Genomic DNA, 11,823 nt, shown 5'->3' on the forward strand with positions numbered 1-11,823 from the left:
TAGCAGGACATATTATGGCAACCCTGGTTCACAGCCAACTGGTTTTGGCAGACTAAAGACTAAATGGGCTATTCAGGTTTTTTTTTTTTTGTCAGGAGGAAATCGCCGGACTTCCGCCCTACACTGGGGATGGAGGGCGGGGCATGTCGGAGTCGAACCAACTAAAACCTCCTGTCTCTCAACAACCAACGTCCAAACCTCGCATGAGACAAAACTCATGAAAAGGCAAAGGGGGGAATGTGAAGCGTTTAGTGCGGAGCACATCTCTCCCATCACCCTCCCCCTCGGGACGCCGGACTGGCGGTCGTCGGCGCCACGACCACCAGCCCTCTCGGTCGGCAGGCTATCCGAAGCCCGCCTAGATGGCGCCGGTTAGAATGGTCTATCCTACGGAATACCCCGCTGGGTCAGAACCAGCGTGGGTTGAGGATAGCCGGCCTTCCATCACCCGGATGCTCATGCATAAAACGCGTGCAGAGCAGCTTGCACGTCGTCTTCTTAGGCCCCCTTCGCCGGTCCCCAGGCCGACATGTGAGGGGACCCGAAACACTTAGAGGGCCAGGGCTTGGGCGATATCCGCCTCCCTGGCCCCCGCTCGACGGCGGCGGGCCTGTGCGTCTCTCACGCGCCCCGCCGCCTCTTTCTGCGAGATGGTGCACTCGCAGAAGTCGAGCATCGCCTTCCACGACTCGTCGTCACCGAGCATCGATGCCACAACACTCGGCAACGACAAGTTGTTTCCTATTTTTGCGACGAGGACACGGCGCCACCCCTTCCATGCGGGGCAGGCGACGAGCGTGTGCTCCGCCGTGTCCAAGTCGCAACCAAATGGTGGCACTCTGCCGTCGGCTCGGCTCCGATCCGGTGCAGGAACTCACCGAAGCAACCATGCCCAGTGAGCACCTGCGTGAGCCGGAAAGTGAGGCGTCCTCTGTCACGATTCACCCAGTTCACAAGAACCGGGCGAATCGCCTCGAAGGTCCTACGACCAGCCGAAGGATCGGCCAGCCGTCTGGACCATGACTCCAGCACGGACCGCCGAGATTGGGCCCTCCGCGCTCTGACCACACTGGGGCTGGGACGCGCCACGCCCCGGACACGAAGGTCAGCCCGCCACTGATAGTCAGCAGCGAGCGCCTCCGCCTCCAGGACCCAAGGCGGCGTCCCAGCCAGTACACACGCCGCCTCGAAAGAGATGGTGCGATAACCACGGATGACCCTGACCGCGATGGTGCGTTGCGGCCGTTGCAGCAGCTTCGCTACCCCCATGGCCAGGGGCTGGCCCCACACGGGCGCCCCGTATAGGGCCATTGATCGCTCCACCCCTGTATAGAGACGGCGCGTCACCTGGTCAGGCCGGGCTATTCAGGTAGTGAAAAAAAAAGTATTATCTATGACTTAAATTCAACTGAATCGGAATGATTTAAATCGCACTGATGCATTAAGGTAGACAGAGAACCTTTAAATCTATGGCTTCTGGTTACAATTTAATGTTAATTGAACCGCGATTTGTATACCTACAAAATACAGAAGAATAGTTAAATACATACATATATGGTACAACATATTATATACATATAATAAATATAAAGGACCACAGTATAAGTGATAGAGGTAAATATATTAAACAAATTTTCCTCATTCAATTTATTTGATGCAAAAACTATAAAATGTTTAATTTCTCACAATTGTGGTGATGTAATATTGAGGAGATTCGGGACGAATGGACAGAGTTAAATTATTCTGTGATTATATTTTAACATTTTAAATAGCGCTTTTTGATTAGGTAATTTAATTTGTCTTCTCTCTCCCTAACTACCTCAGATCGTTACGAATCCATCTGATGCATTAACAGGATTATTAGACGCCTGCAACTCTAGGACTTGGGAGCAGGCATAGGGACCCTGGTAACTGTAATGAAACTTAATCCATAGCGTCAGGCCGCTGAGAGTTGCGATTTCAACCCGGTAGTAGATAGATAGCAGATGCATTTGCGAAGCAGCTGCCTATGAGGTGCCAGGTCTCCTTTGGAGGCTCTCAGGGAGCTGTCAGATAATCCTAATACTTTCGACTGAGTTTCGAGTTCGCCACCAATAATCCTTCCAGTGTCAGTCATGTTGGGGGGAGGGGGGTGTTGCCATAATCGCCACGCTTGGCATACGGGTTGGCGATCGCAGTGTGCTGTTATGATACTCGGAGAACACTGCTGCCCATTCATTGAAGTGGCAGTGGGCAGGACACATTGCTCGTAGAACGGATGGCCGTTGGGGCTAGAAAGTTCTTGAGTGGCGACCGCGTACCGGAAGACATAGCGTGGGTAGGCCTTTCACAAGATGGACTGACGATCTATCGAGGTGCGCGGGGATTTGCTGGATGCAGGCAGCGCAGGACCGGTCTTTGTGGCGAGGCTTGGGGGAGGCCTATGTCCAGCAGTGGACGTCTGTGGGCTGATAAGAAGAATCCTTCTAGTCTAAAAAAGTATCTTCGCTGCTTTGTGTTAGATTGACTGGTAGTTTACGTACCAAACGTTAACACCAGCAACTTTTTATCCCGCGTAAACGCTACGTTTCTTGTTCTATTTGAATTCCTAATTTGAATTGGGATAAAATGAAATCTAATCTAACTGTTTATTAAAATAAAATCATTTATCAGTACATTGCTCCCCAAGCCACTCGCGCTTTATATAAAAAACTCCACACACCAACATTAGCATCAGTCCACCGAAATGTTCCGGCAATACGCGTTGTGTGTTACCGTACTGTTACTTATTAACGTATCAGGAATAAAATGTTTCAACGTCACTTCACCATCAATCGAAGGTGTGATATTCAATGGCACTTTCAATGCCACAGTTTTAACTCGTAAAGAAAATACAGTTGACTTGAAAGGAGATTCTGGAGTCCCGCAAATCACGGAGATATTCATCGGAGATGGTTGCCCAACTGGTTATGGCAGAGCGCAAGATAACACCTGTCAGCTGATAATCGAGTAACCAAAAGATTCGACTTTATATTTCCAGAATGTACGTTTGGCGAATAGAAAGATCTAGATAAATTCTTAACTGAAACTTTATTACGGAATCTTTTACGGATTCCTTTATAACTTTTAATTATATTGTAATAATAATTGTAGTCTATGGTTTGAATGGAAATAAATAGTGATCAGTGATGTTGCTGTTTTTGTTCTGGATAATGCCTTTCTTATTTATCTGTTGCGAGACGGGTAAGCGATTTTACGTCTCGCAAAATCACAATCAGACAGGAGCAACTTGCAAAATCAACCGCTTATGTTCCTTACCTAGTTAAAGTTAGTGTAAACTTTTATGATCCCGAAAACGGTTTGGTTTTAACAATTCGTTTAAAACTAGCTGTGCTGTCTTTTGATGTTGGCCACTTTATACTTGATTGTAGGCTGGCTTCCACAGCTTTACGATGGTGCCTCTTTTCTGTGCCTTGGTGGGAATTTTACTCGTGCTACCCTTGCCTTTAAGAGTCGATCAGCCCTCTGATGTTGCCGACGACCTTGGACTTATTGGAGATATTATCATGAAATTTAAATGCCTTATTATAGAAAAATCATCGGGCAAAGTCGATAAGTCGCCTAATTTCTCTTTATTGAAATACTAGCGGCCCGCCCCGGCTTCGCTTGGGAAGTAGCGCACACGATGTAAAGAATTTTAGGTAATTTTTTTACACATTGGGTTATATTATTGGAGTTTCAGTAAGGATCCCTAATTTTTTTTAAAATATAATAAATATAGCCTATGTCACCTGGGGATAGCGTAGGTTTCCAACAGTGAAAGATTTTTTAAATCGGTTCAGTAGTTTCGGAGCCTATTCAATACAAACAAACAAATCTTTTCTCTTTATAAATATGTCAAAAAATATATATGTCATTTTTAAATTCGTATCTCTGGCCACCTGTGTTCTAAATTTGAATTTGGTGGCATGAAAATTTTATTGATTTTTTGTCATTTGAAAATATATTTCGTCAAGTATTTTCGAAATGGATAAAATTGAACGAAGAGCGGTGATCAAGTTTCTTCATATGAAGGGCATGAAGGGGAAAGATATCTATGACGAGTTAAAAAATGTTTTGGGTGAATGTGCTCCTTCTTATATCACAGTAAAAACCTTGGTGGCAGAGTTTAAACGCGGTCGTACATGTGTCCAAGGTGAAGCCCGCTCCGGACGTCCAAAAAGCGTCATGACTCCGGAAATGGTCGTGTAAGTAAATTATATGGTTTTAACAGATCGACGATTGAATTTATCTGAAACAGCTGACACTACAGTGTAGGTATCTCAAAAGACCTGGTACATCATATCCTAAGTGAGGAATTAAATATGAAAAAGTCATCGGCCCGTTGGGTGCCGCGATAAGCAATTATATATTTTGCAGGCCTTAAAAGATATAATTTTATGGTAGGCATTATTGCTTTAGAACGATGATTGAATAAGTGCGTTGAGGTTCACGGAGACTATGTCGAAAAATAAAATTAATTTTATCACGAAAAGTTAAGTGTTTTATTGTTAGGCTAGTTAATTATCATCCCGCCCTTGTAGATATACCTTCAGGTAATTTCTTTACACGTTTCCCAAGAGAGTTGTATCATGGATTGGCACTTATGCTGCCGACGCGAGCTCCATCGACACTACGGAAGGCAGAACTGGCACTACCAAAGCCACTCTAGATTAGTGAACCTTATAAAGTACACTTAGAAGAGGGCGTTTATCCCTTAATTCTTTTGGGCTCCGATGTTGATTTGAACACTAGTAAAAGAGCCTCTCGATTTCTTTATTGCTTCGACGGATGAAAGAGCTCACGAGCCGTTGCAAGCGTCAGCGAAGGGTGCTGTTAGGATGTTAAGAGCTTAGCTGAAATAGCCCCTAAGGCTACCAGCGAATAGGTATAATATAAAACATCCTATTACAGTGCTACAAACATGTAGACATGTCGAAAATGTAATCAGCTTTTTAATTTCCCTTAATTTGTTTAATTATTAAAAACATTTGCACAGAGTCAAGAGCAGCAAATAACAGTATTTATAATGTATTAATGTATAGATAGACGCGAAAGTTAATTTTTTTTATTAAATAATCATAATAGACGTAAAAATATAGATAAAGTATTTCCAATTATTCTCAATTATATATTATCGATGTGCCTTCATTTTAACAAGGAAAAAACGTGTTCCTACGTTATTATCATCAGTGTTTGGTCGCCGTAATTGGTTTGGTAAACACTGCCTTGTTTCTATGGCGAAGGATGCTTGTTCATGATGTCATGGTGCGATATTGGATGGATTTAATTTGTACGCGCTACTTTTGTGTCTTAGGATCTTCGTTTCAAGGTCATGTGATCTTGAAGTCATTGAACTACGCTACTAATATAATGAAATAAAATCATTGAAATACACCACGTATCTCGCGGAATCAGCTGCAGCGTCAGTATTGGCGTTGACCGAGAGGTGCCTTTTGTTCATCCGACTACTCTACTCTTTACCATGATAATGCGGAAGCAATCGTTTTTGGTGCTGCTAAGGCGTCTTGAGAGACTGCACGAGTAGGTAGGACCACCTTCGGTTTGAAAGGCGGGGCAGCGGTTGTACTGTTAAAACTGAGTCCTTAGAACTCATGTCTTAAGGTGGGTGGTGGCATTTACGTTGTTGCTGTTTTTTTTAATTGCCCTTGTAAGCAGACGAGCATACGGCCCACTTGATGGTGAGTGGTTACCGTCGCCCATGGACTTCAGCAATGCCAGGGGTAGAGCCAAGCCGCTGCCTATCGTGTGGACTACGGTTAACACCAGATGAATCGCGTGCTCGTTCATCCATCTAAGATGCATCTAAGCAATAAAAAATCCTTCATTATTCCAAATCTGTTGACCCAGACGGTGATATTCTTCCTGGAAATCAGTAACAGCATATTTTATAAGCATTTCTTGGATATCGTAATTTCCCGGGGATTTATCATATTTTTTAATAAGTTGAATGGTTTGTTTATAATACAAAATATCATAGGTCTGTTGATATTGTTTGATTGAAATTACGGGTACCGTCCGCGTATATCACGATAAATACATAAATAATACACGTACTGCCATCTGTTGTCAGTTACTATGTTAAGAAAAGTTATTTTATTTTCTGCTTAGATGGCGCTTACAATAATATAGTTTGAATGAATGACTGAATAAATTGAATTAACACAATGATAAATGTAAAGTAAGTAAGTTGCTTCTAATCTCGTCATAACTACCTATTGAAATACATTAAAAACTTCCAATCTCATCACAGCGAGTCAATGAAGTAAATGAAAAACTTCAAATCTATTCACAGCAAGTACAAATTGAGATACATTAAATAAAACCTAATATCGTCACACCAAGCTAACGGAATAAATTTAAAACTTCAAATCTTGTCGCACCAAGTCAGCGCTTATAATTTTTAAGATTTTATAACCTGCCGTGCGATTCTCTAAAATTCAAACAAGAACTCGCATCTCACTACGAAATTCTCCATCACTTCGCATTCGCAATAGAATGACCTTGATTTGGCATTCTGTAAACACTAATCTTAATTACCCTGCCTCGAGCGAAGTGAAGTGACAACGAAGTTTGTTTACAATACTACTAGGGATAGCCGTATACACGCAAATGTAAATCGAAGCTTACCGGTTTCAGTTTTTCTTTGTATTTAGAAGCATTCTGTAAGAAAATACTATGAATTTAAGCTTTGGTGTCTAAACCACATCTAATATATCTAAAAAGAAAATTAAAAGTCATATATTTATGAAATTAATTGTAATTTCTGGCTGTACGCTAAGTTCCTTTGCGTGCACTGGCGAATACCAGAATTAAAAAACAAAATTTTAATTGTTTTCAAAACAATTTCGAGCGGTCGGAAGTTTTTATTTTGCTTTTTCTAGATTTGTTGTTACTTTGTGAGTGAATTTAACGTTAAATAAAAATTATGAGGTAAGTAAAAGTTAATTTGAGGCTATCAATGTTTCATCCATTCGTTTTTAATGTAAAATTTAAATATATTACCAACAGATTTAAAGAGCGTTCTTCTCATCCGACATTGGCGCAAATAGAGGCATTGATAAACGTTTTGGGTTAAAAGCTAGAGAAACAAAAGGATTAATCGAATCTCAACATGTTCAATAAGAGAACAAGGATATTAAAAAAATATAGGAACTAAATTCTCTTGTCAGTTAAGATCCATTCCCGGTGAGATATTTAGGACATGATAACATATATTTATGTATGATATATCTATCTACAACGTTTTTATTGATGTTCTATTTTAACAGGGCATGAAGGTAATTTATTTGTATCTCAAATTCACCAACAAAAAAATTATTTTGAATTAAATAAATCAAATCATTAACAATTTAGGTATTGCAAGTTAGATTGATGTTGTTGGAATGTATTTATTGATGCAGAGGTGACTGTATCTATGGTAAACGGTGTGCATACTGGTACAGGGGTGGCAGGCAGTGCCAGAGTATTGACTAAACTGACATTATGTTGGCTAAAGGCTGCATACTCAGTTTAAAATAAATGAACAAAATTTAGGCATAACCTATTTTATTATATTTAAGGAACTACAACAGATTGAAAATACTAATCCACATCATCAGAATATTGTAAGGAGAATTTATAGCCTACTCGGAAAATGTATCAGTATTGGAACAATCACAAACATACAGGTATGTATGTTATGCCTAATTATCTGAAATAAATACCTAAACAAAACTTGCATTTTAAAAATTAATATTTATTGCCTTTTTAGCATTGCATCAAGAATCACCTATTTTGCAGTCATCATCCTCTAACTAAATGCAAGTGACTTCTACTTATTGTGATGCTACTACTAGTAGCTCCAGCCACAGTAGGTCTCACATGTTAGTCAAGAGATTGGGTTGATATGTGTTTATTCAGGTCAAAGTACCTATTCATTGAACCACCATATTAGGGACATTGATTTGTGTATAATGCTGTTACTTGTAAATAAAAACATTTTGTTGCATGTATTGTAAACATTGTATTTTACCTAACCTTGTTTTTAAATAAATTTATTATTTTTTTCAGCACCTCAACACCTGACCTGCTATTTCACCACTTTTACAATGAAAAGCAGAGTGTACTCAAATTACTGAGAGAATTTTGTGGATAGAGGAACTGCAGGTGAAGATTCAGGGTGTTCATATGTGTGTCGTCCAAAGCATTTTTGAACACAGTACCATATATAACTTAATGAAACTTACAACCATGGGGGAATGAATAGTCGACAATCTGCAAGAAGGATGAACTGTTGGTGGAATTAGCACATGCAGCTAGCAATTTTAAACCTGTATTTCCACATAAGTTACAAACATGATGATGCAAACAAATTTCAATTATTGTATATAACTATTGAATAAAACTATAATAAAACTATTTTTATAAATCATTAATTTATATTTGAAGTTACTTCACACTATAAGTTAGCTAATTAGTAAAATTTAACAAAGTAATTCAACATGACCACCATAATGTACATGTAATCTCATCATCTGAAATCATGGGAACTGGCAGCTCTGCACAATTGCAAATGTTGTGCAAAACACAACACGCAACAACTATTTTTGCTATCTTATCAGGGTGGTAAATTGGCACCCTATAGATCAGCAAACACCTGAATCTACTCTTTAACATACCTTTTTTTTTTTTTTTTGTCAGGAGGAAATCGCCGGACTTCCGCCCTTCACTGGGGATGGAGGGCGGGGCATGTCGGAGTAGAACCGACTAAAACCTCCTGTCTCAACAACCAACGTCCAAACCTCGCATGAGACAAAACTCATGAAAAGGCAAAGGGGGGAAAGTGAAGCGTTTAGTGCAGAGCACATCTCTCCCATCACCCTCCCCCTCGGGACGCCGGACTGGCGGTTGTCGGCGCCACGACCACCAGCCCTCTCGGTCGGCAGGCTATCCGAAGCCCGCCTAGATGGCGCCGGTTAGAATGGTCTATCCTACGGAATACCCCGCTGGGTCAGAACCAGCGAGGGTTGAGAATAGCCGGCCTTCCATCACCCGGATGCTCATGCATAAAACGCGTGCAGAGCAGCTTGCACGTCGTCTTCTTAGGCCCCCTTCGCCGGTCCCCAGGCCGACATGTGAGGGGACCCGAAACACTTAGAGGGCCAGGGCTTGGGCGATATCCGCCTCCCTGGCCCCCGCTCGACGGCGGCGGGCCTGTGCGTCTCTCACGCGCCCCGCCGCCTCCTTCTGCGAGATGGTGCACTCGCAGAAGTCGACTTTAACATACCTATTGTTCTTTATACTGAGTTACGGGCAGTGGAATGAAGGCGGTGCTACAAAGCTTCAGGAGTATCTTCCTCCATATTAGCAATAGCTAGCTATTATTAGCAGGTATTAGCTAGCATAACATAGCGTTATCGCCTATTTCTGCCGTGAAGCAGTAATGCGTTTCGGTTTGAAGGGTGGGGCAGCTGTTGTAACTATACTGAGACCTTAGAATTTATATCTCAAGGTGGGTGGCGCATTTACGTTGTAGATGTCTATGGGCTCCAGTAACCATTTAACACCAGGTAGGCTGGGAGCTCGTCCACCGATCTAAGCAATGAAAAAATATATAGCAAAAGGTGTCATAAGGTTGGAACGTTGACAATATACAGAAAGCCCAAAAAGATGTTAAATAATTATAATGGTCATTACTTGCTGTCATTGACTAATCTAGTAGATTTTATTTTGTTTTGATTATAACTGAATAAAGTTTATTTAAGATAAATACTATATTTCACAATAACTTATAGCAATATACACAATTACAATTTAACTGAAATGAATACAATCTGAATACATAGGTTCTTAATACACATTTCGTTTATGGATTACATATCAGAATTTCGAAAAATATTAATAGCTTTACAAATTGTACATTTCTTGCATGATTATTATTCTTTGCGACAGTAAATCCATTTTTTATTGGTAGCAGATCTTTTTAAGGCCACCAACTTCCCATCAATACACCCAATAACCCAAAGGATTCTAAATTTTTCATAAAAACTGCAATATTTAGCATTACATTAATATTGGTAATTTTTTATGAAGAAAACATTTTTTTATTTAGCTTAAACCTCTCCTCCTCCTCCTTGCATCGGTTTCCTCATTACTGAGGGTCGTGGTCATGGCCTTGAAACAGTTTGTTTTTTATAGTGCACCGCCATCTGTTCCTATTTAGCTTAAACCACCTTATTCTTTTTTCTTTGCTTTTCCTTCAACTTTTGCCATTCTTGAGCATTCTGTGGGAATCTTAAATATTTATATATAGTTGCTGGGTTGTTCAGAGCCTCCACAACCTCAGATATACACTGGGATGTCTGGGACAAATGTGTTCTTATATTTTCTTTTATGATTTTTTTGGTAACTTCAATTGGCCAAAAATAACAAGGTGCACAATAACTGAAACTAAGAAATAATCATTAAACAATACACATAGTTATTAGAGAATCTAATTTGTATTCTTTTAAGATATTTTTGGTAGATTAGTTTAGTGGTATTGTTTTACAATGGGAGAGTTGGATATAAACAAATGGGCAAACTTTAATAATATGTTATAAAGTACCTATTTTGTACATAAAGACACAATCTTACCACATGGAATACCTACCTTTAGAAGAGTTGAAAGTCCTTTTCAATGGCTTTTAGTGGTCTTCATCAAAGGGTGTAATTCACACCCTAACTGGTTCATATGATCCTTCGACAATCTATACACTTTCTTTATACTTTTACATGGTCGTCATCTCAAGTTAAAAGTGATAAATTGTGAATTTCGTAGGCTTGTCGACGCATTTCACGCTGATCCGTAGCGTCAGCCTCTTTCAACAATGTTTTCAATAAAAACATACGCTCCACAAAATATCGATGAAGAATAAAGTTATTTAAAAGTGCAATTTTGTTAATTAATAGTATTTTTTTAATAATTAACAGCGGTTTATAACGTTTTCGTATATTCTCACTCACAACAAACACATAAAACACTAACTTTTGATTTGACAAATAAAATGATTTTGCGATGCGAAGTTCTTGCCGAAATTCGACGTGATTTACACTACAGAATGCCGTTTCAAACGTCAACTCATACATTTTAGTAAAAAAAACTCACGCTTGCTAGTTCAATTCACCCGCGAGGGGCGCTAGTGTAGATTCGGCACTACAATGAAATTTACAGAATGCCAATTTGAAAACTCACACCAAATTCACGTGCGAGTTTGTTAAACAACGCTTACAGAATCGCACGGCTGGTATCGTGACTTTTAAGCCACCAAGACATTGAAATAAAATACTACAGACGCAATTAAAGTTTTTTCAATAGACACTGAAATGAAGGATTTTTTAATCAAAAGTCACTTTTGTTAGAGCTCCTCCTGCAATGAAATTTTTCCGTGGTAATACGCACGTATTGGCTGCTGTCCAGGACCGGATAGTGTGCCAGAAACAACTTGGTGTAGCTGGATATTATATACCTGGATATATACATGGACAGGTGCCACTATTCTGCCTATTTACCGTGAAGCAGTCAGTCTGAAAGTGGGGGGTGGGGGGGTGGCAGCCGGTAGACTTAGACCCTGTTATGTAGAATATAAAAAAATACAGAGTAACGCCGTCTATCGTCGAATAGCCGAAACTAATGTCAAAGTATCTAGTAGCATCTAGAACGCTCGAGAAGTACAGCGCCATCTATTGTCAGATAGCGGAAACACCATCGAAAATATTCGACTTGTGAGGAATGTTCTCGATAATTCTAGGGATGTGGTATCG

At 40.3% G+C, this 11,823-nt stretch overlaps 2 long non-coding RNA genes across 4 annotated transcripts; one reads left to right on the forward strand and one right to left on the reverse strand.

Annotated features, from left to right (window-relative positions):
• The first annotated feature begins 3,918 nt into the window (after nucleotides 1-3,918).
• Nucleotides 3,919-8,456, forward strand: LOC119630559 (uncharacterized). 2 transcript variants are annotated; one of them, XR_005246309.2, is made up of 4 exons: nucleotides 3,942-6,972; nucleotides 7,051-7,227; nucleotides 7,602-7,709; nucleotides 7,793-8,456. It is a non-coding gene; the product is annotated as an uncharacterized LOC119630559 (long non-coding RNA). The 2 variants fall into 2 exon arrangements; XR_009976642.1 differs by having other exon boundaries at nucleotides 3,919-6,972; nucleotides 7,051-7,709.
• LOC119630560 (uncharacterized) lies at nucleotides 8,440-11,322 on the reverse strand. Of its 2 annotated transcripts, XR_005246311.2 has the most exons (3): nucleotides 10,673-11,315; nucleotides 9,308-10,470; nucleotides 8,440-8,699 (listed from the first exon to the last, which is right to left on the reverse strand). It is a non-coding gene; the product is annotated as an uncharacterized LOC119630560 (long non-coding RNA). The 2 variants fall into 2 exon arrangements; XR_009976643.1 differs by having other exon boundaries at nucleotides 8,440-10,470; nucleotides 10,673-11,322.
• Between the last annotated feature and the right edge of the window lie 501 nt (nucleotides 11,323-11,823).

Source organism: Bombyx mori, chromosome 25 (genome assembly GCF_030269925.1).
Source record: "Bombyx mori chromosome 25, ASM3026992v2".
Classification (NCBI taxonomy): Eukaryota; Metazoa; Arthropoda; class Insecta; order Lepidoptera; family Bombycidae; genus Bombyx; species Bombyx mori.